Source organism: Parasteatoda tepidariorum, chromosome 9 (genome assembly GCF_982258835.1).
Source record: "Parasteatoda tepidariorum strain Cologne lab strain chromosome 9, Ptep-v5.0, whole genome shotgun sequence".
NCBI lineage: Eukaryota > Metazoa > Arthropoda > Arachnida > Araneae > Theridiidae > Parasteatoda > Parasteatoda tepidariorum.
The window spans coordinates 7,710,330-7,734,375 of NC_141763.1; the positions used below are offsets into that span (position 1 = coordinate 7,710,330).

The 24,046-nt window shown below is 29.8% G+C and overlaps 1 pseudogene across 1 annotated transcript in view; it reads left to right on the top strand.

The window, feature by feature from the left end:
- LOC147803294 (voltage-dependent calcium channel subunit alpha-2/delta-3-like) overlaps positions 1-13,344 on the top strand; it is a 49,706-nt pseudogene extending 36,362 nt beyond the window's left edge. The window contains exons 21-25 of the transcript XR_015429018.1: positions 396-544; positions 1,722-1,803; positions 6,153-6,264; positions 9,051-9,179; positions 13,155-13,344. The product of XR_015429018.1 is annotated as a voltage-dependent calcium channel subunit alpha-2/delta-3-like (transcript). The remainder of the gene's footprint in view (positions 1-395; positions 545-1,721; positions 1,804-6,152; positions 6,265-9,050; positions 9,180-13,154) is intronic.
- The last annotated feature ends 10,702 nt before the right edge of the window (positions 13,345-24,046 follow it).

Here is a 24,046-nt window from a genome sequence, read left to right on the forward strand (position 1 = left end):
CTGAATGAAAAGGAACATAATTCCACACATTTAGGCCTAAATAATTTATTCAAAAATTTTCATTTATGTCGCAATAAATAGTGGCAAAAACTGAATTATTCTATGACTTTTGGTCCTGATCCTCAAATTTCATTAAATCATTGCTATTTAACTTAGTGCTCGCGATCAGGAATTATTCGTGTTTCGTTTCTTGATGCAATTGAGGCATTGTTGTGGCCAACAGAAAGAAACGAATCCATCCCTTTTTTTAGGGTTATGTTAGCCTTTTATGCGTACAAAGTATTCGTTTAGAGATGTATATTTATTCCAATTCTGTATTTTTTTACTCTTAATTTTCTACTGTTTACCATTTTTTCATTATGTAATACATTTTTGTTAATTTCTGTTTATATTAGGGTATATTGTGAAAACCCCCAAAAAGAGGATGATGGTTATACATCTGCTGAAGACAGTATTAGAAGGTTTTTAACTGACTCTCTTGCTAATCAAAATTTTAGATGGAGAACAAGCAGCACCCGTCCCCCAATATTTGACAAACCAATATGTGAGTGTATTAATGTTTATTTGATTTCGTAGGTATTAAATAATTATTTGTTTGAATAAAACAATTTGCTTTAACTAAAATCTTTTATAAATTTTTAGTTTCTTTGCCATTAAATCTTTATGTATCAATATAACAATTGATGCATAATATTGATTTATTTGAGAAATAAGCACTTAGTTACGTAATACAGTTTAACAGTTGTAAAATTTCTCTTTGTTAACCAATTCTAAAACCATAAAAAATGAGGTCACTTTCAAGTAAGAAAACTGTAGTATTTGGAAGAACATTTGTTTTCTATATTGCATAATAGCTCATAACAAGACATAAAAACAAAATCAGGAACATACTAATGTCTTGAGGACAGACATTTATATAATTTAAATAATCACTTCAAGAAAATTAAGACATAATTAATTCAACTGGATAACTGGTTCTTAAACGGGTTAAATTTAAAAAACACTAGCTTAGTAAAGTTATTTGTAGAATCAATAAAAATCAAAGTTTTGAAGAAAAAAATGTCTGGTTTATAAACTTATTGCAAATGTTACATTTTTAAATTTATATCTTTAAAATTAACTATTATACCTGCATTGATTGTTGAAACGATGGATGGATGAATATATTTTTTTCTGATTGGAAGATATAGCAAAAACAATTATTTAATATTAAATTTAAAATTATGGAACACTGGAGCTCTGTTTATTCCTGTTGAGCTCATACTATATTTTAATTAAAAAACTTAAATAAAGTTTGTTATTTATTATTTGTTTAATTTTTTCATATTAATAAAAATTGTAAATTGTTTGCTTTGTAGCTGCAGTTAAATTATTGAAATTGTGAAAATTTCTGATCTACAACACATATAAATATATTTTGCAATAAAAAACGGTTTTTGAATTATTTAAAGGAACATTTTACTAGTTGCACCCCCTGAGAAAAATTTCTGTTTATGCCCTTAACTCCTAGGTGACTTTCACTAACTACTGATTGGAAGCAAACATATTACATTTATTAATATTACTTTTAACTATCTTCAAATTTATCTATATTATTATGACATTGCCAAAAAAGCAAACCTACTGCTTTTATTCTTTGTTTTGGAACTGAAAAATATTTCTTTCTGTTATGGTTAGCCTATTGAAATTGAAATCATTAAATAATTCCTTCTTCGTTTTAGGTGAAAAAGATTTAATACAAAGTCTGGTGTTTGATGCTAAAGCAACTTCTGTTGAATGTGAAAAAATAACTTCAATGGATGAGTAAGCAATAATTTTTTCATATTATTGTTAAATCATAAGAATGAAACATCCAGTTTTGTTATATTATATTTTTCATGAAGAAACAATTATAATAATTGATAAAGAATTTAACGAAAAGATTATTCTTTTATCAGCTTCCTTCAACATTTTTAATTCTTGTTTGAAACGTATGATGTTTACATTGGTTACAAGCAGCCATTTTCGTTAAATAACATACCTCCAAAGAAATACTTAGCAAAAATAAAATTAAGAAGAATGTTATAAATACTATGTGTTTTTATTCCAAAATAAGCCACTTAATCACATTGCAAAAGAGTAAATGCCACCTTCAAATGAAAAAAACAAGATTCATGAATTAATTGAACGTTTGTACAGAAATGTATAAATGTTATGAATGCATACAGGTGAGACTCTGATTTTCGTATAGGAACACAATATACGCTTCAAAATCTCTATAATGAAAAGTGATCAATATTTCACCCTCTTTTTGACTATAAAGTAGGCCTGACTACTTAGGGTAAGAATAAAGTGTCCTTTTTTTGATTTATAGAGATTTATTGGCATAGAACTATTATAATATAACATCAAACTAAATATTAGCTTGAATTATTTCCTGGAGAGAATGTTTACTTCAAAAGCACATAATAATATTTAACCTCTGTTTTTGAAGTAATTTTCTTAGAATTAAGCAAAAAGATAAAATTTCAGGTGCTATATTGAAATGAACAGTTCAGTTCAGGCTCTCTGGTGGACATTACAATAACATTACGTCTATGGAATCGAAAAGCTTGTGATACTTCTTATATTGGTCGTTAAAATGGAAGGGTTGTAGTAATAGAGAGAGTTGTGCTAACGAGCGTTAATTGTCTTAATTTCTACTAGTCAGCAAAACTAAGAAAGTTGAATGCTAGTTCTGAGCACTAAAATATTTTTACAAAATTTTAAGCAAACTTCTTGTCCTGGTATTATTTTCAGTAAATAAACTTCTTGATTTGGATTATTTTATGCTATCTAATTTTTTTATTTCTGTTACTTCACGTAATTTTTCATTTTTCTCTTTTACTAGCTGTATTCCAATGAAGTAGTTTTGTTTGTCAAACATTATGTTTGAAATAATTTTGCAAAATTTTATTATTCTCTTATGAATAAGCTCTTTAAAGAAGTAAAAAAATAAAAACTGAATTCTGTAAAATACTTTTTTTTAAATGTTTATCAAATCTGTGGTCATTATGCCTGATTACAGGGTTGCCACAGGCGACCAAAATGCAACTATTTTTGGCATGAAGCGACTATGGCAACTTTTTTTGCCTGAAAAGGCTAAAAAAGCAACTATTTTCAAGAAAAGGAAACTATTGGCTGACTTTTCTGTACTCCTAGAGATGTTTTTTTTTTCAAGCATAAATTGGTGAAAAAAAATAAAAATGAATAAAAAATAAAAAATTTTAAAAATTTTGAATTGCAAATTTGAGTCTTCACTTTTTAATTCGTTCAATCTGTACAAATTCCATTGTAAGTCTATTTCATATCTCGATCACCTTTTCAATGATTATCACTAAAAAATTCTGCATGATTTTTTTTTTTTTTTTTTTAAAAAAAGAAAGAAATTTTAACGCTATTACAATGCATGAATTTCGAATTTTAGTAATCACTTTATATATATATATATATATATATATATATATATATATATATATATATATATATATATATATATATATATATATATATATATATATATATATATATATATATAAACATTTATATGAAAATTATCATATTTGCCACCAACTTGACTGAATGGATGATGGTATATGACAATGAGGTCATTAACAAAATTTTAGTCATATTTTTGATGAATTTTTTTTCTTATTAGGCAGCTATTTTCCTAGTTTTTGGCTACTATTTTCATGCTTTAGGCTACTAAAAGCAACTATTTTGTTCATTTTTTTCTGTGGCAACCCTGGGTATGTTTTCAGCCTTGAATTCCCAAAATAGAATACCTCTACGCTTATTCTTTAACAAAGACATTTTATGAAGCCGAAAGAGTTTTAATTCTTTTATTAAAACAAAAGTATTTATAATTTTTGTATTATATTTATATATATATATATATATATATATAATATATATATTCATTCTTGAATTTCCTCTTTTTTACTTTCCAACTGCTCTCATCCCTGATTCTTAAAATATCAAACAATTTTAAAAAGTTAACATTTTATAAGTTCTACTATCTTTATTCTCTACTATCATTATTTAAATAAAGATTTTTGATATCATTTTTTTAAAATAAATTGATAATTTACTTATGAGCTCATTGTTATAAAAATATTTGTAAATTGAATATTTCACATACATTCTTTCTGTTAAACTAAGTCATTCATCTAAATGTTGTAAATATTTTCAAATTTCGTTTAACAACAAGTGTTTATTTCTAAACACAGATAAATATTAAAAGTAATATTTATTGCATTTCTAAATTTTTAGTATATCATGAGTTTTGTTAATATATCATAGGTATCACAAGTTTTTCATATCATCTTTGAATTATATCACTTATTTTTTTTTAAAAGAAATGAGTCTGTGTTCTTAAGCTTTATAATTAGTTTTTTTTTTAAATTTTTTACTTGTTAGTTTCTAAAATTATTTTCATAATTTGTTTTTCAATGAGAAGTTTTATATTCTGTATTTTGTGAATTTGCTGTTTATTTATACGTGAAAAAGATGGTGTTTTGGCTAAAGTTTTCAGTTTTTCACCTGCCTAATATTATACCCAACTACAATTTTTGTGTTGATGAATTTTTTTAACAAAATATAATTATAATTTAAATGTAAGTATAATTTTTAAAGATAAGTTTTAATTAAGGAAATAATTACTTTAAACCTCAGTGATTTTAAAATAATATTTAAATTGCAATTTTTATTCTGATCATATGATTCATTTTTTATGATTGGCCATGAGAAACATAAAGAAAATATCAGGTGTTGCAACTTTAAAAAATTGAAGGAGAAGAAATTTATGTTAGGAAATTTGTTAATAAAGACTTTTTAAACTATGATCTAAATTAGCTTTCAAATTTATTTTTGATGTATCTAGAGAAAAAATTCTATACTTTGAAGGGAAATTTATTTCAAAAAACAGTAATTATTTTGACACATCAGTTCACTGAGTTCACTTCATTGCTCACTGAGATCTGTATTATTTATTATAATGAATTCATGAATTAAGTATAAATAATTACCCTATTTTTATTCAATATATGATTTAAAACTATCCATTTTTTTTTGTAAATGTTTTACACAATGAATGTAAATGTTTAGTATTATTTTAGTATTAAATGAGAAAACAAGATAACAAAGAGTATTACAAAAATATTTCTAAATTTAATATACTTCTATTTTTTTATGAGATAATAGCAAAGTTGATATTTCCAAAAGAAATTTTCATTTATGTAAAAAAAAAACTTTGGGGGGAAATTTTTTCAGAAAAAAAAAAACATTATTTGACGAAATTTTTTAAATGCTTTATGTGTATTTTTAATAGGTTATTTGTCTTAATTAAGGACAATTGCTTGTTACCTAATCGTTCCCCCGGTGGGTCAATATTATTTTTGAGCTATTTTTTGTTAAATTAAATTTGATTTTTTTTTGTTCAGAATTTGTTTTTATTATTGTAATTTTTTTATTTAAAAATGTTTAGCAAAAATCTGCATTACTCACAAAAATAAATCTTATGGGTAACTTCTGTGTCTAGAGCAGCCATTTTTACTAAATATTCAGATTGCATTTTTAATCTCTAGAATGCAATTGTTATATATATATATATATATATAGTCAAAATGAAGATAAAACAAAGGAAAATAATAAACAAGTAATAATATAAATTTACTCAAAAAAAAATATATATATAAATATAATTAAAAGAAAATTAAATAAAGTTGTGTGTTTACAGAGCAGCACTTCATCAGGGGACACACTGTCTGCAAACACACAGGAGCCTTTCTGTTGTTAGTGGCAAAGCCTAAAACTAACTAAACAACTTCTTATGTCTATTATTTTCCTTTGTTTTATCTTTATTTTGAACTTATCTAATGAGTTCTGTTTACTTGCAGCTTATGCACAATAAATGAAAGTTATTGTTTTTCTTAACTTTCTTCGTGTTTTCTTGTATTTATTTATTTTGTTGTGTATAAATATATATATATATATATATATATATATATATATATATATATATATATATTGTTGATTCAATGTGTTAAACTGTTTTATTCATTACACTATAAAACTTAACATTATAATTTTATAACTTGTAATATTTCATTACAGCTATATATTGTTTCTTTTAGGAATTGGTGTATAATTGGAATAGTTTTCCAATGATAGCAAAATTTCGCGAACTTACAGAAAATATTCTTTGTAAAATCAACTCTATATTTTCTAGTCTTGGAGATGCCAAAGGTATGTTTTTTTTAACGATAAATTCATTGCAGTTTTCAATGTAAACAGTAAGGGCTAATAATGTATGGGTAGAAACCTTTTTATTTATCTACTATTATTTTTTTAATATATTTGACTTATTTAATTAGATTTTTAAAATTCATTTTAAAGTTGATTATTGAGAATTTTTGTTCTTTTCAGGCATATGTTTCTTCTGTTAATTTGCAGAATTCGGCGAATCTCAAGATCATTGATTCACAGACTTTCGTTAATCAATAATTTATATTTCGACAAAATTTTCTCGGAATTTCGCTAATCAAAAATTTAAATTTCACCACTTACACAAAATCTCCTCAACATGAAATTTATACCTCCTTTACAAGCACCTTTTTTTTTTCTTTTTGAGTACTTAAGGAGATCCAAAAGAACTTTTTTTCAGCAGATTTGTTTGAGTTTGTATGCTTTATATCTGCAATAATTAACTCTTATAAAACTTTGTATCTGTAATAACTTCTTCGGTTAAAATTAATGAACGACGGAGGCGAAAAGAAAAATAATTAAGTTGACGGTCTTCAAAGTAATTCTGAAATAGCAACATTTAAATTATTGTTCCCTAGAAAAAAAAAGGGTGTTTTTTTTCATTCCTTTTAAACTTTGATTTTAAATGTGTAATAAATTCGGATTTGCAATAAAGGAATTATTTAATCAATATTATATATTTGCTCTCGTTTTTTAATTGAATACAATTAGATTGAATTTTTCATATGATAACTGTAGATGGAGATTTCAACTCGCTGGATATCATTATAATACCTGATTTCGATGTCGATTCTACTGATTTTTTCTTTTGCAGTTACTGCTACTGATTTTCTCATGGTTTTTAAAATTCCAATATTATTATGACACGCAAAATTCAATTCATGTATTTATTATTATCGTTTCTTTTACAAGGACACTACCAAGTTTTAGTTGAGGTTTTTAAAGTTTTTGCTACTTGATATCGTCATGATTTTTTAAATCGTGATATTTTCATACAATATTATTAAGAAGCGAGAAATTCTAATCACGTATTTATTTGTGTAATTGATTTTTCGCAGACTTGATTTGGAGTTTTTTTTTTTTTTTTTTTTTTTTTTTTTTTTTTTTTTTTTTTGCAGTTATTGCTGTTGATTTTCACATGATATCTTAAAATACAGATATTACTATGATAGAGAAAATTCAAATTGCGCAACTGAATATTAATAATCTGATACGATAATTCTACTGTTGTTTTTCTATCAATTTTTCAGCGGTTGTCACTGCTAAATTTTGAATATTTTTAAAATCTCAATATTTTTAGTACAGTATTATTAATTATAATATGTGAATCTTGAAACATACATTTGATTAACTTCTTTTTCACCTGCTCGATTTGTGCGATTTCGTAGTAAATACTTGAGGTTTTTATCATCAATCTTTATTCAGTTATTGCTATAGATTTTACAAACTTTAACATCTTTTTTTCTTCTTTTTTTTAAAGCCATGCTTAGTTCAATTATGGAGAAATTTGTTTGTTTTAATGTTTCTTTTGTCTGTAAGTCTTTTATTTATTTTTTATATACAAAAAGAAAAAAAATTAAGCACTAAAAGAAAAAAACATTGAAGAAAATTCAGATAATTTCTTCTTTCAGGAATCATTTGTCTATCTTATAAATAAAAAAAATACACTAACATTTATCATGTCTGAGTTTGATACTTTGGTTCCTCAGTGAAAAATACAGTATTGTTATCAAATACTATTTTCCATTCTTTGGAGTCTGGTGTGGGGCTCATTTTTTATTCCTTAAAATCTTTCTTCATGCATTCTTTTTAATTTCTTGATTTTAAACATTAAGCATTTTTCCTCCTTGATTCTCATTCTTATTAATTTTTTAAGTACTGAAATTGTTTTATTCTTTTTAATTTTCAAAAATATTTATGTGTAGTCTATTGTACTGTCACTTAGTTTTTGTGCATCGGTCATTTTGCCACAATAGGCATATATTTTGCATTCGCTCTCATAACTCAGCCTGATTGTGATAAAAAATAGTTTTTAAACTTAAATTAAAAACGTTGAATTACGAAGTGAAATTTTCCCTAAGAAATAATATATATATATATAATAACAGGGCTACATCCGTGTTATTATTGTTGTATTCCTTTTTTAATAATGCAGTCATAAGCCATAGTAAGTTATCAAAAGGTTTATTTAAAGGTAGGCTGGTGGCTATAACATTTCACATCCACTCTCCACAAGGGAGGGGGTGGACAAAACTTCGGATGATTCCGGCAGATGTTTATTGGAACACGTTATTCAGCAAGAGACATGCAAAAACCAACTCGCATTAAATACTTACAGATTTTGATGTAATTAGGTTCCATTATGGAAAATCATTTAATGCTTCCTAAAATGGAAGTGAAAGAGGGACAAGATTCGAAAAATAACTCCTCCTTTGAAATATAAATCTAATTATGATTCAATGGTATGTTTTCAGCCTTGAATTCCCAGAATAGAATATATATATATATATAAAAAGCACTAGTTTTATCAGAGTTGAAAACTTGTTGCATCTTGAATCATTGTGTAACACTTAGCTGGCAAAATCAGTTTTAGATAAAATTTATTTAAAACTTCATCTTGTAAAATACTCATAAATCACGTTTCTTGTAAAGTTTCAAAATTAATGACATTGTACTTTTTTAAAATGTTCTTACTTAACCAATTCAGTGTATTTTGTGTGTTTTTAGTTATTGTCTCAATTTTTTTTTTCATAATTATATTTATCTAGGTATAGAGGGCACACCACTTGATGTTTAATATTACTACTCAGAGGTGTATACTAATTTGGTCGAGTCAGCGGTACTAATTTGGGTCGCATCAATCAAGTTGATGATTGTTTCCGTTGAGTCATTTCTTGGTACGATTTTAAACGACTCTATTTTAAAATAATTTGAATGAAGTAATTATTAGTAATTAGCTTTATTTGCTATTGTGTGTATTTTTTATTTTCAAAAGCAAGATCATAGAATGACTCATCTTGTTTCATTTGTGCTTTTATAAATAGCTTACATTCTTTTTTGTAGGCTTCCCTATTGCATAGACCTCTTCATTAAAATAGAAGATTCGAACGTCCCATTTGCTAATTGATGCATGCAATGTTATTTTATTGCCCATTCTGTCAGAAAAATGACCTAGAATTTGAAATATTAACTAAAGAAAAAATTAAGGTGATAGAATTAGATGCTTTGCTACTGTTCTTAAGAACTAGATAATTTTTTAGTTTCAAAATTAGTTGCACATAATTGAACAAAAGTTCTGATAATATTAAAAGACAACAGAAGGAAATTTTTTCTAAATGACTACCATATATAGCAAAACCTGCTCAAGTTTAAGGACATTAATTTAGAAAAACTACTACTGTTGGATGATAGCTCGGGATAGATCTGAGATTTAGCATAAAAGAAGATCATCAAAAATAAGTTTCAGAGGAAAACGAGTATATCCTTAAATAGAAACTTTTCTCTTTTTTACGTTACGTTTAGTTCGTATGTTTTTTGCTTGTTTTGTATTTGTTTCACACATACACAATATTTGCTATTCTTGATCAATCGTCAATTTTACGTAAGCTATCTTAATGTAAAAAAAAAAAAAATTCAAATGGTATGTTGGAGATTTTCTTCCAGAAACTGATGTAAAAAGTTTAAACGCAAGGAACTTATTGTTTTTCTCTCGACCAGAGGTGACTTGTGCCGTCTGGTAACAGTATTTTTTATATTACTATAAAAAATTAGCTGATAGCTCAAAAATCAATTTTCTTTCACAAGATTAAATTTTACATAGATCAAAATGAATGAAGATAGCAGTTACCGGATAGTACTTGAAAAATTGTTTGAGAAAATTCCTCTCTAAATAGGATTTTAGTAAAGACATTAATATCGATTTTACAAAAAATCCTAATGTGATTAGGAAAAATGAAGATCATTTTCGAAATCAGCACCAATAACTTCTCTTGTATTTTTCAAAAACTTCCATTTCGCAGGCTTGTGTTATTAAACCATATTTTTGTTAATATTGGTGTGATGCTTTAGTTATTTTTTGAAGATTTATTTTTTCTCCTTTAAGGTTAACATTGTTCTTGTATCAGAAAGTTAGTTGCTTATGTTAATTTTTTAAAAAGTTAGTTATTTCTGCCATCAGTCTGTAAATGTGTCTGTTCTAAAAGATCAGAATAAAGAATTAAGTTTGCAAGTTGTGAGGTATAAGAGCAATCTAAAAGAAATATGGGTTTTCTTGTTTAATGTTCTATTTAAATTTTACTTGATGATGTAGTAAACTCTCTTTAGCTTAATTCATAACACAAATATTTATCATATTTTTAGATAAACTTCAGTTACAGAGTTTGGACATAGTTATCCAGTTGCACATTTTATTACTAGCAGTTTAGATGCAGAAACCATTAAGTATTTCTTTCTCTTAAATCTAAAATTCCAAACCTAAATTGTAATTGTATAATGACTAATAATAAAGTTACAGCTCATCCATTCAATACGATTTTTGAAAAGGTTTCACATTTGCTATGTAAATGGCACATTCACAGGACCTGGCAAAGACAATTATCAGCTAAGGTTAAAGATGTATATTTACAAAATGAATTATACACAGACTTATTATCTCTTACAAAAGCGAAATCTTTTATCATTTTTAAATAAACTTCACTTGTTTATACAAAAGCACAAAATTGTTGCTCGGCTGTTTACCTCTTATTTTGTACAAAATTATTGTTCACCACAGTTCTGCAACTAGTTTCTACCGTAGGCAGTGCACCCGCCAATCAAGCAGTTGGCCGTGAGCTCATTTATGTCATATGCAAAGAAAATAAATTTTAAAAAATCTGTGCTGTGACTAACTATTAAATGTTGTGATGTAATATCCTGTGATTGTCTTGTTCTTTAAATGCTGTTATTTATCTCTAAACTCTGATGGATTCTGCAATAGAAATATTAAATAAGATTAATCAGACACTACCCCTCTCTTTCAGATGTAAATAACCTGACTAAATTGGAGAGCTGCGAAAGAATTGAAAATAAGAAACCGAGCAGCAAACCTGTTGTAACAATAATTTATTTAATTTTAACAATTCAACTCTCTATGTAACTTTGTAACCCAGTAACCTATCAACACTTAGACATAACTTAAAATTGTAATAATGAAAACTACCTTCCTTTAGTTTTTACTTCTTTTACTAGACTGTAACTATGTGATTCAAACATTCATTTTTGCAAAACCCATTGTAACTATAATACTTGAGTGAACACCTGAATGCTAGAAGATTGAGTTGAGAGAATTAGTTCAACCTCATGACAAGTTAAACATGCATGGAGGAAGTGGGCCAATTTTTTATTATTAATAAAAGCTTTTTGGTCGACTAGCAAAGCACGAGAGCGATTGCCTAATTGTGGATGTGCAATCCAATGTTCTGTTAACTGCGTCAACATGCCCCTTCAGATATTAACACCCTTTTCAACTCCTTTTTTATGTTTTGATTTTTTAAGTGACGAATGCACCAAATCCCAAAGTATGAGTTGGAGTAGCGCTTCCACCCAAAAGTGTAGTGAAACTACTCTGACGGTGTCCCAAGTATTCCCGGAAGATGTTGGATGAGCCAGGTTTAATAAATCGTGGGCATTTTTTATTTTATATATATATAATTGTATGTGTGCATGCTTATAACACTTTCCTGGTTATTAAAAATATTCTCTTAAAATGTATACTTCCGTGTTAAATGATCCTCTTTCACTCTGTAATTCAAGTTGTAATTCAGATTTACAATTTGAAAAGTTGTGTTTTTAACTATATACTCAACCATCAGTTGAAATCTTAACAAGATATCTTGATTGCAATTCAAGATATCTTGTTATCTAATTGAAGCAACTTGTTCTCGTCTGTCTTTTGCCGAGAAAAAAATATTTAACATTTCTATGAATGAATGTTACTGCTTATATATAATGTGATATTTTTAACATTACTGCTTTGTAATAATGTTTATTATGCTTTTTAATAACGAGTAGTGAAACTTCTCTGAAGGTGTCGGAAGTTTAATAATTTGTGGGTATTTTTCTTATATATGTAATTGTATGTGTGCATGCTTATAACACTTTTCTGGTAATTGAAAATGTTCTCTTAAAATGTATACTTTTGTGTTAAATGTCCCTCTTTCACTCTGTTACTCAAGTTGATTCGAAGTAATGTATTCAACCCTTTTTAGATTTACAATTTAAAAAGCTGTGCTTTTAGTTAGCCATCTTACTATATACTTAGTATATAGTAAGATGGCTAACTATACTTACTTATACATCTTATATACTTAGCCATCGATTGAAATTTTCACAAGGTATCTTGAGTGCAATACTAATTTGAAGCAACTTGTTCTCTTCTAGCTTTTGCCTGGATTATATAAGAAATTATTCTTTAAATATTTAATATAATTTGTTTTTAATAAAAAAAATTTATTAGTATTCACATTGCCGTTTGTTCTACTGTTGATTTACATTTGTCCCGGAGAATAATCTCACAGCATTGTCTGCTTAAAGCTTTTCTGTGAGATATGTTTACCAGGACTTCATGTTTCTACTTTGATTTATGCAGATACTCATTCGCTTTGAAGAATATCTCTGTGCCATAACAAGTCAAAATTTAGTCATTAATTTTGTTAAATGTATTATATATAAGTAAATATTTTAAATTCATAAAAAATAATTAAGCTCTTCATTATTTGGCATAGTTGTCAGATATTAATATAATTTATGTCTTAGATTAGATTCGGACTCACTGCAGAACTTTAAGGTAACACAATTTAAATTTTTTTATCAAGAAAAATGCTTCTATTTTACAGCTGAATAAGCAGACAAGACTTTTAGCTGCTCCTTTTCTCAGGATGTTGCCACTAGTAGCTGTCATAAACCTTATGTGATTGCACCATCATAGAGTCAAGCTGTCTACCAATACTCTTTGTCTATTGTATAAGAACGAAAAAAAAAAATAGACATGCTTCAAATTTTCTGATCCAACATTTTTTTTTTGTGTCCTATTTTGTACTTTTTACATATATACTGTACTCTTACTTACCACTAAAAAATAAATAAAAAGGTGAAAATAAAAATTATCAAAAGAAAATGTATCTCATTTATTTATCATTTCTTGAAGATCAAGGGAAAGCTGCTATTTTATAGAATATCTATCCAAGGTACTTAGTTCACTTTATATACAAGCTTACTACTATTTCACTGCAACTGTTTCAGTTGAAATAAATTTCAATTTAGAATTTAATGCTACTGTATTTAATTTAAAACTTCTTAAATTTAGAAAATATGTCCAATAGTACGTTAGTAGAAGTCATTTGATTGAAACGCTGATAAGTATTGAACAATAGAACACTTGACTTGAAGAAAAGCCACAGTTTTCGGAAACTAACTTTTATTGAAGAACACAACGATTTTGTGTCACTTTGATGATTGTTCTCTCTCAAAAAATTAAATATTGTGCCCTCTTTCCCTGCCTAAGACCTGTTTTTATCCTTCCTCTCGGCAACGACGTTATATATATAAAAGAATGCATCAACGTGACACATAAAAAAAAAACAAGATACTAAAAGAAAGAGCCAGAACAGATTTAAAAAGACATATTGTTACCTCAAAAGGCATAATATAAAATTTATCATTTAATTCAGTAAATTGAGCATAAAAATATTATACAATTGTATAAACTTAAAATACAATATTCTGTTAATCTTTAAAGACATTCTAATTTATAAAATTTGAAACACAAGAAAGATTTTTTTTTTTAAAAGTAGCTGACTCAATTTTAACTGTTAGTCTTTAAGATGACTTTGTATGAATGATATGCTAGACATTCCAAAGATTAATATTTTTCAGAAATATTATTTCAATGCCCACCACTTTTGGCAACATATGGCACGTGACAGGCACTATTGTTTATTTCTGTTTTGTGGGTCCCATTAAGGTGGATCAACGTCACCCTTAAAAGGACAGATAGATTACACCTATGCACTAAGCGGGATTCGAACCCAGAACCTTCCTAGTACAAGACCAATTACAGCGTGGTCAACACTTTAAAAAACATAAAACACCATATTTGAATTAATTTATTAACACAGAAAGAACACGAAGAATAACACAGAATCAATGACACAAAAACGGTTCTACACGAACAGTTTCTGTGTTAATAAATTCGATTAAAAACGCAGTGTGTTAATAAAATCGATTAAAAACGCAATAAAATTGAACTTGTATCCAAATTTTAGTACAGTATTTATTTCAAATCAATGCTTGAAATAGGTTAGGATCAGTGACTTTGATTTTGAACCAATATGAAATTTAAACATAAAATGCCAATTCTCTACATGTACTTATATTCTTCTCAACAAAAATTACAAATTCAATAGTATACAAATCTTACTTTCTGTCTTAAATTAATTTTAATAAAAAAAAAAAGTTGTGTTACCTGCCATAGTAGGCAAAAAAGAAACGAAACTTGATTTGCAAAATTTTTAAAAACAATGTACAAAAGCAGCTCCTTTTTTCAAATTAACTTTTATTGAGTACACACTTAAGTACATTAATATTGATAAAAGTGATCCAGAAATTAAGCACTTAATGTACTTTTTATTCCCATTTAAAATATAATTGATTTATTCTAAGAAGAAAGAATACAGTTTTCCACTTTATTAAAAAAACAAAGCACTATTAATTCAGGTTACGAAGTAGCAGTAAAGCATAAGCAAATAATTCATATAATGAGCATTAAACGGTTCAACTCTATTTAAGTTGATTTGAAATGAGGTCCAGAATCTCCAAAGACAGTATTTGGCGCTTTTAACAAGTAATAAAGGAATAGAGTATAAATGCCCTTTTAACACAAAAAAGACAGTCTTACAGTAACAATATTTTACGAAATCAGACACAAAAATGCACTTTCTCTGAGTAAACCAACTTTTTTTTTTTTAGTGATGCAGATGTCTGACCCCCAAGATATTGGGGGCAGCCGGAACTCTGGAAATATGCTTCCAATAGTTTGGACAGAAGAGAATTCCAAAATTTGGATTCCTTCATGTTAATTTTTTTTTTTTTTTTTAGTACTTTTTAAACGAATTGAAAGATTTTTGTTCACAGTTGTAAAATTCGTTTATTTTAATTTAATTCCACTCAAAATATATCTTTTAGTAAATGGTCATTGGTTTTTTATTTAATATAAGTCTTAACATTTTTGAATTGTATAGTAGATAATTTTTTTACATCATTTTAAAGAATGCAATTTTAAATAGCAAAATCGGTCAATTAGTGAAAAGTTAAATTTTGAAAAAAATTTCTACCCTGCAGTTCAATTTTTCGACTATTATTAAATAAAATAATTAGCATTTACTATAAGTTATATTTTGCATAGAATTTTCTTTTGGATAAACGATCTTTATAACTGAGAGCAAAAATTTTTCAAATTCTTTTTATAAGTTTTCGAGATATGGTGAAATACACACAAAGTAAAATTAACATTAATTGTTCTAAACTTTGGACAGCTTTCTTGACGAAACTATTGGGACATTACCTCCCAGAACTACAACGTACTGCTGTGCTAGTTTTGGAGCTCCGCCTTTCGATAGCGCTATGCATACTCTCCAGAAAACCTTCAGTTATATAGCAGATAAATGAGAACGATAAAGTGTAAGCTCGATCACATTTTCATTATTTATTCATTTTGTACACGAAACTAGCGTTAAGGTAATATATTAAACTTTTTTAAATGAAAATCTATAATCCAAAAAGCAGAGCCGTTTTGGGGGCCCTCGGCCTGTCTTCATCAGGGGGCTCTTTATGAATAATTTCAAAGAAAAAATTTTACTTTTGAATAATTTTAAGAAAGTAAAACATTTATACATTATTATAAAAGCTTTAATAACATCATTTTCATCAAAAGTTTAAGATAGCATTACTTTTTGCGCGTTTTGAAAGGTGAAGCCTTCTATCACATTGCTAAAATCATTTTCCAGCACATCATATTCAATGCTCATGATGACTCATTCTTTCTTAAGTCATTTTCTACCAAATTTAGTATGGAGAATGAGCGTGCGCCACTGCATCTAGCTATCATAAATGACAATTGTCCACAATGTCACACTTGAAAAACATATGACAAACGTCAATGTATGGAAAAGTGTTTTCGAGATTGTTGTTTTTTACTATTTTATGCATCTCTTCCAAATTTATCTAATTTATTCTCCTAGGCCAAATCATGCTTGAAATGTTTTAATTATAGCTTTAACTCCTTTTCGTGTATAATACTGGCTTAAAATGTTCAAAATATATAACGGTGAAGCGTTAGTTCCTCAGACTTTATTTTTTATTCCATTATGCGATCTTTCACTAAGAAAGACACTTGATTTTAAACACAGAACACATTTCGCATGCTAAACTATCGTGAAAATATTGTAAAAGGAGTTTAAAAAAAATAATATAATATAAATAAAGTAATTTTTCTGGATTTTTCCAGTTTTTAAAAATTATTTGAAATTTCCCGAGTAAAAAAAATTATTTTTTTCATATAGGATCCTTTAATATATCAAAAAACACATTAAATAAATAATATAATAAAAAAAAAAATTGAACACAGCCGGGTTTTGCACCCGCGCCACCTCGCTTAAGGCGTAAGTCACTAGCATGCGGTCTTAGCCGTTGAACCACGTTTATACGGAGATCAGGCTACTACATAGCTTCAAGTACCCTCTCCCGGTTAGCTAAAACAAATACTTGAGGGGCCTTTGTGGCCCCCCTATATGGTCTATAAAAAATTTTCTTGGTGGGGTGGTTTGGCTCATAGAGGCCAACTTTCCGTCCGAGTTTGAAAATTATAGCTTAGCATTAAAGGAAGTTAGACGGACTTGAAATTTGAACCTTTTTCCAGCCATTTTATTTTTTATTTCATTATGCGTTCTTTCACCAAGAAAGACACTTGATTTCAAGCACAGAATACATTTCGCAAGCTAAACTATCGTGAAAATATTGTAAAAGAAGTTGGAAAAAAAAGTAATATAATAAAATTAACTAATTTTGCGGGATTTCTCGAGTTTTTAGGCATTATTTGAAATTTCCCGAATAAAAAAAATATTTTTATGTATAGGATTCTTTAATATATCGAAAAACACATTAAATAAATAATACAATGCAAAAAAAACAAAAGAAAAAAATATAAAAAATTTTAAAGATTGACCTCAGCCGGGGTTCGAACCTGCACCCCCTCGCTTAAGGCGTAATTCACTAGCACGCGGTCTTAGCCGTTGTACCACGTTTAAACGGAGATCAGGCTACTACATAGATTCAAGTACCCTCTCCCGGTTAGCTTAAAAAAAAATACTTGAGGGGCCTTTGTGGCCCCCCTATATGGACCATAAAAAATTTTCTCGGTAAGGCGGTTTGGCTCTTAGAGGCCAACTTTCCGCCCGAGTTTGAAAATTATAGCTTAATATTAAAGGGAGTTAGACGGACTTGAAATTTAAGCCTTTTTCCCGCCATTTTATTTTGTTTTATTATTTATTCCTTTATGCGTTCTTTCACCGAGAAAGACGCTTGATTTTAAACATAGAGCATTTTTCGGATGCTAAATTTTCGTGAAAATATTGTAAAAGGAGTAAAAAAAATAATAATATAAATAAACTAATTTTCCGGGAAGTTTCCAGTTTTTAAGCTATATTTGAAATTTCCCGAATAAAAAAAAATTTTTCTTGCTTGTAAGATCCTTTAATGTATGGAAAAACACATTAAATAAATAACATAAAGTAAAAAAAAAACAAAAGAAAAAAATATAAAAAATTTTAAAAATTGACCTCAGCCGGGGTTCGAACCTGCACCCCCTCGCTTAAGGCGTAAGTCACTAGCACGCGGTCTTAGCCGTTGTACCACGTTTATACGAAGATCAGGCTACTACATAGCTTCAAGTACCCTCTCCCGGTCAGCTAAAAAAAAATACTTGAGGGGCTTTTCTGGCCCCCTATAAGGTCTATAAAAAATTTTCTTTGTAGGGTGGCTTGGCTCATGAAGGCCAACTTTCCGCCGAAGTTTGAAAATTATAGCTTAATAAACTGCTGTTTGTAGAAAATGCAACACCATGAAGGAATCATCAGAATCAAATGAAATTCGCAGCAAATGTCAATTATAGGATATTATGCAAATTAATAAAGTTTCAGAGCCATCGCGCGTGCGTGGCGTGCGCAGCGCCCTCTGAATTGATGCTGAAAGCGTATAAATAAAGTGCTGTAGCGGGACGTTGAAAATAGTCTATGATTATTTGTTAGTGGCAAACGTTTAGTGAGACCTGAGTATGCCTCCACGACGGAAGAATAAGAAATTCAAGCAACTTACGGAGTTTGAACGAGGGAGGATAATCGGCCTTCGAGAAGGAGGATTTTCCTATCGCGCAATAGCAGCTCGTATGCAGCGGAACAGTTCCACAGTGATGCGAGTTTGGAAGCAGTGGACCGACGAGCACCGAACAACTCGAAAAACAGGCACTGGACGACAGAAGGTGACGTCAGAGCGCGATGATCGACACCTGCTCCGCATGGCGGTGAATGATCGCACAGCTTCCTCCAGGCAGCTGGCAGCACATTGGTCTACTGCTACAGGTGTACAATTGTCGGCTTCGTCAATTCGTCGTCGTCTGCTGCGCCGTGGATTGCGTGCAAGGGTGCCATTATACAGGATTTCCCTCACGGCGGATCATCGACGGCTGCGTCGGCAGTGGGCTCTTGAGCACAGAGACTGGCGAGCTGATTGGCACCAAGTTGTCTTTTCAGATGAATCACGCTTCAATTTGTGGACCCATGATGGCCGTGTTCGTGTTAGACGTTATGCCGGTCAACGCTGCCTTCCTGAGTGTATTATTGAACGACATAGTGGTCGAACACCCGGAGTTATGGTCTGGGGTGCGATTTCGTATCATGGACGATCCAATTTGATACGAATTGAGGGTAATCTCAATAGCAACAGATACGTCCGTGAAGTGCTACAGCCCGAAGTCGTTCCTTTCCTTCAAGGCATCCCTGGAGCTATCTTTCAGCAGGATAATGCACGCCCACATGTTGCGCGGACTGTTAGAGACTTCTGTTCAGCACAACGCATGCAACTTCTTCCTTGGCCTGCTTATTCGCCGGATATGTCGCCTATTGAGCACGTGTGGGATATGGTTGGTCGGCGTCTCACTCGTGATCCGCGTCCTGCAGTTTCCAAAGACGAACTTTGGTTGCGCATACAAGCGATATGGAATTCTCTTCCTCAAGCAGATATTCAACATCTGTTTGACTCCATGCCACGTCGTATAGCAGCACTTATTGCAGCGCGTGGTGGCTGCACCAAATACTGATTTCGGACGCTTAATTTGTTTCTTTTGTTTTGAAAATTTCATCATTTATTTGTATCAGTACAAGTCGTTTCTGCATTAAATTTCATTTGATTCTGATGATTCTTTCATGGTGTTGCATTTTCTACAAACAGCAGTTTATTAAAGGGAGTTAGACGGACTTGAAATTTGAGAATTTTTCCCGCATTTTATTTTGTTTTATTATTTATTCCTTTATGCGTTCTTTCACCAAGAAAGACGCTTGATTTTAAACATAGAGCATTTTTCGGATGCTAAACTTTCTTGAAAATATTGTAAAAGGAGTAAAAAAAAAAGGATATAAATAAACTAATTTTCCGGGAATTTTCCAGTTTTTAAGCTGTATTTGAAATTTCTCGAATAAAAAAATTTATTTTTTGCATGTAGGATCCTTTAATGTATCGAAAAACGCATGAAATAAATAATATAATGTAAAAAAAAGAAAAAGAAAAGAATGTAAAAAATTTTTAAAATTGACCTCTGCCGGGGTTCGAACCTGCAACCCCTCGCTTAAGGCGTAAGTCACTAGCACGCGGTCTTAACCGTTGTACCACATTTATACGCAGATCAGGCTACTACATAGCTTCAAGTACCCTCTACCAGTCAGCTAAAAAAAAATACTTGAGGGGCCTTTCTGGCCCCCCTATAAGGTCTATAAAAAATTTTCTCGGTAGGGTGGTTTGGCTCATAGAGGCCAACTTTCCGCCCGAGTTTGAAAATTATACCTTAATATTAAAGGGAGTTAGACGGACTCGAAATTTGAGCCTTTTTCCCGCCATTTTATTTTGTTTTATTATTTATTCCTTTATGCTTTCTTTCACCAAGAAAGACGCTTGATTTTAAGCACAGAGCATTTTTCGGTTGCTAAACTTTCGTGAAAATATTGTAAAAGGAGTGAAAAAAAAATAATAATATAAATAAACTAATTTTCCGGGAAATTTTCAGTTTTTAAGCTGTATTAGAAATTTCTCGAATAAAATAAATTATTTTTTGCATGTAGGATCCTTTAATGCATCGAAAAACGCATTAAATAAATAATATAATGCAAAAAAAAAGAAAAAATATAAAAAAAAATTTAAAAATTGACCTCAGCCGGGGTTCGAACCTGCATCCCCTCGCTTAAGGCGTAAGTCACTAGCACGCGGTCTTAGCCGTTGTACCACGTTTATACGGAGATCAGGCTACTACATAGCTTCAAGTACCCTCTCCCGGTCATCTAAAAAAAAAATACTTGAGGAGCCTTTGTTGCCCCCTTATATGGTCTATAAAAAATTTTCTCGGAAGGGTGGTTTGGCTCATAAAGGCCAACTTTCCGCCCGAGTTTGTAAATTATAGCTTAATATTAAAGGGAGTTAGACGGACTTGAAATTTGAGCCTTTTTCCCGCCATTTTATTTTGTTTTATTATTTATTCCTTTATGCGGTCTTTCACCAAGAAAGACGCCCTATTTTAAGCATAGAGCATTTTCCGGTTGCTAAACTTTCGTGAAAATATTGTAAAACGAGTAAAAAAAAATATGATATAAATAAACTAATTTTCCGGGAATTTTCCAGTTTTTAAGCTGTATTTGAAATTTCTGGAATAAAAAAAATTTTATTTTGCTTGTAGGATCCTTTAATGTATCGAAAAACACATTAAATGAATAATATAATGTAAAAGAAAAACAAAAGAAAAAAATGTAAAAAAATTTTTAATTTGACCTCTGCCGGGGTTCGAACCGGCGCCCCATCGCTTAAGGCGTAAGTCACTAGCACGCAGTCTTAGGCGTTGTACCACGTTTATACGGAGATCAGGCTACTACATAGCTTCTAGTACCCTTTCCCGGTTACCTAAAAAAATATACTTGAGGGGCCTTTGTGGCCCCCCTATATGGTCCATAAAAAATTTTCTCGGTAGGGTGTTTTGGCTCATAGAGGCCAACTAACCGCCCGAGTTGTAAAATTATAGCTTAATATTAAAGGAAGTTAGACGGACTTGAAATTTGAGCCTTTTTCCCACCATTTTATTTTGTTTTATTATTTATTCCTTTATGCGTTCTTTCACCAAGAAAGACGCTTGATTTTAGACATATAGCATTTTTCGGATGCTAAGCTTTCGTGAAAATATTGTAAAAGGAGTAAAAAAAAATAATAATATAAATAAACTAATTTTCCGGGAATTTTCCAGTTTTTAAGCAGTATTTGAAATTTCTCGAATAAAAAAAATTATTTTTTGCATGTAGGATCCTTTAATATATCGAAAAACACATGAAATAAATAATATAATGTAAAAAAAAAAAAAAAAGAAAAAAATATAAAAAATTTTAAGAATTGACCTTAGCCGGGGTTCGAACCTGCATCCCCTCGCCTAAGGCGTAAGTCACTAGCACGCAGTCTTAGCCGTTGTACCACGTTTCTACGGAAATCAGGCTACTACATAGCTTCAAGTACCCTCTCCTGGTTAGCTAAAAAAAATACTTGAGGGGCCTTTGTGGCCCCCTTATATGGTCTATAAAAAATTTTCTCGGTAGGGTGGTTTGGCTCATAGAGGCCAACTTTCCGCCCGAGTTTGAAAATTATAGCTTAATATTAAAGGGAGTTAGACGGACTTGAAATTTGAGCCTTTTTCCCGCCATTTTATTTTGTTTTATTATTTATACCTTTACGCGTTCTGTTACCAAGAAAGACGCTTGATTTTAAACATAGAGCATTTTTCGGATACTAAACTTTCGTGAAAATATTGTAACAGGATTAAAAAAAAATAATAATATAAATAAACTAATTTTCCGGGAAATTTTCAGTTTTTAAGCTGTATTTGAAATTTCTCGAATAAAAAAAATTATTTTTTGCATGTAGGATCCTTTAATGTATCGAAAAACACATTAAATAAATAATATAATGTAAAAAAAAATATATATATATATAAAAATTTAAAAATTGACCTCAGCCGGGGTTCGAACCTGCATCCCCTCGCTTAAGGCGTAATTCACTAGCACGCGGTCTTAGCCGTTGTACCACGTTTATACGGAGATCAGGTTACTACATAGCTTCTAGTACCCTTTCCCGGTTAGCTAAAAAAATATACTTGAGGGGACTTGGTGGCACCCCTATATGGCCTATAAAAAATTTTCTCGGTAGGAGGATTTGGCTCATAGAGGCCAACTAACCGCCCGAGTTGTAAAATTATAGCTTAATATTAAAGGAAGTTAGACGGACTTGAAATTTGAGCCTTTTTCCCACCATTTTTTTTTATTTTATTATTTATTCCTTTATGCGTTCTTTCACCAAGAAAGACGCTTGATTTTAGACATATAGCATTTTTCGGATGCTAAGCTTTCGTGAAAATATTGTAAACGGAGTAAAAAAAAATAATAATATAAATAAACTAATTTCCCGGGAATTTTCCAGTTTTTAAGCTGTATTTGAAATTTCTCGAATAAAAAAAATTATTTTTTGCATGTAGGATCCTTTAATATATCGAAAAACACATGAAATAAATAATATAATGTAAAAAAAAACAAAAGAAAAAAATATAAAAAATTTTAAGAATTGACCTCAGCCGGGGTTCGAACCTGCATCCCCTCGCCTAAGGCGTAAGTCACTAGCACGCTGTCTTAGCCGTTATGCCACGTTTATACGGAAATCAGGCTACTACATAGCTTGAAGTACCCTCTCCCGGTCATCTAAAAAAAAAATACTTGAGGAGCCTTTGTTGCCCCCTTATATGGTCTATAAAAAATTTTCTCGGAAGGGTGGTTTGGCTCATAAAGGCCAACTTTCCGCCCGAGTTTGTAAATTATAGCTTAATATTAAAGGGAGTTAGACGGACTCGAAATTTGAGCCTTTTTCCCGCCATTTTATTTTGTTTTATTATTTATTCCTTTATGCTTTCTTTCACCAAGAAAGACGCTTGATTTTAAGCACAGAGCATTTTTCGGTTGCTAAACTTTCGTGAAAATATTGTAAAAGGAGTGAAAAAAAAATAATAATATAAATAAACTAATTTTCCGGGAAATTTTCAGTTTTTAAGCTGTATTAGAAATTTCTCGAATAAAATAAATTATTTTTTGCATGTAGGATCCTTTAATGCATCGAAAAACGCATTAAATAAATAATATAATGCAAAAAAAAAGAAAAAATATAAAAAAAAATTTAAAAATTGACCTCAGCCGGGGTTCGAACCTGCATCCCCTCGCTTAAGGCGTAAGTCACTAGCACGCGGTCTTAGCCGTTGTACCACGTTTATACGGAGATCAGGCTACTACATAGCTTCAAGTACCCTCTCCCGGTCATCTAAAAAAAAAATACTTGAGGAGCCTTTGTTGCCCCCTTATATGGTCTATAAAAAATTTTCTCGGAAGGGTGG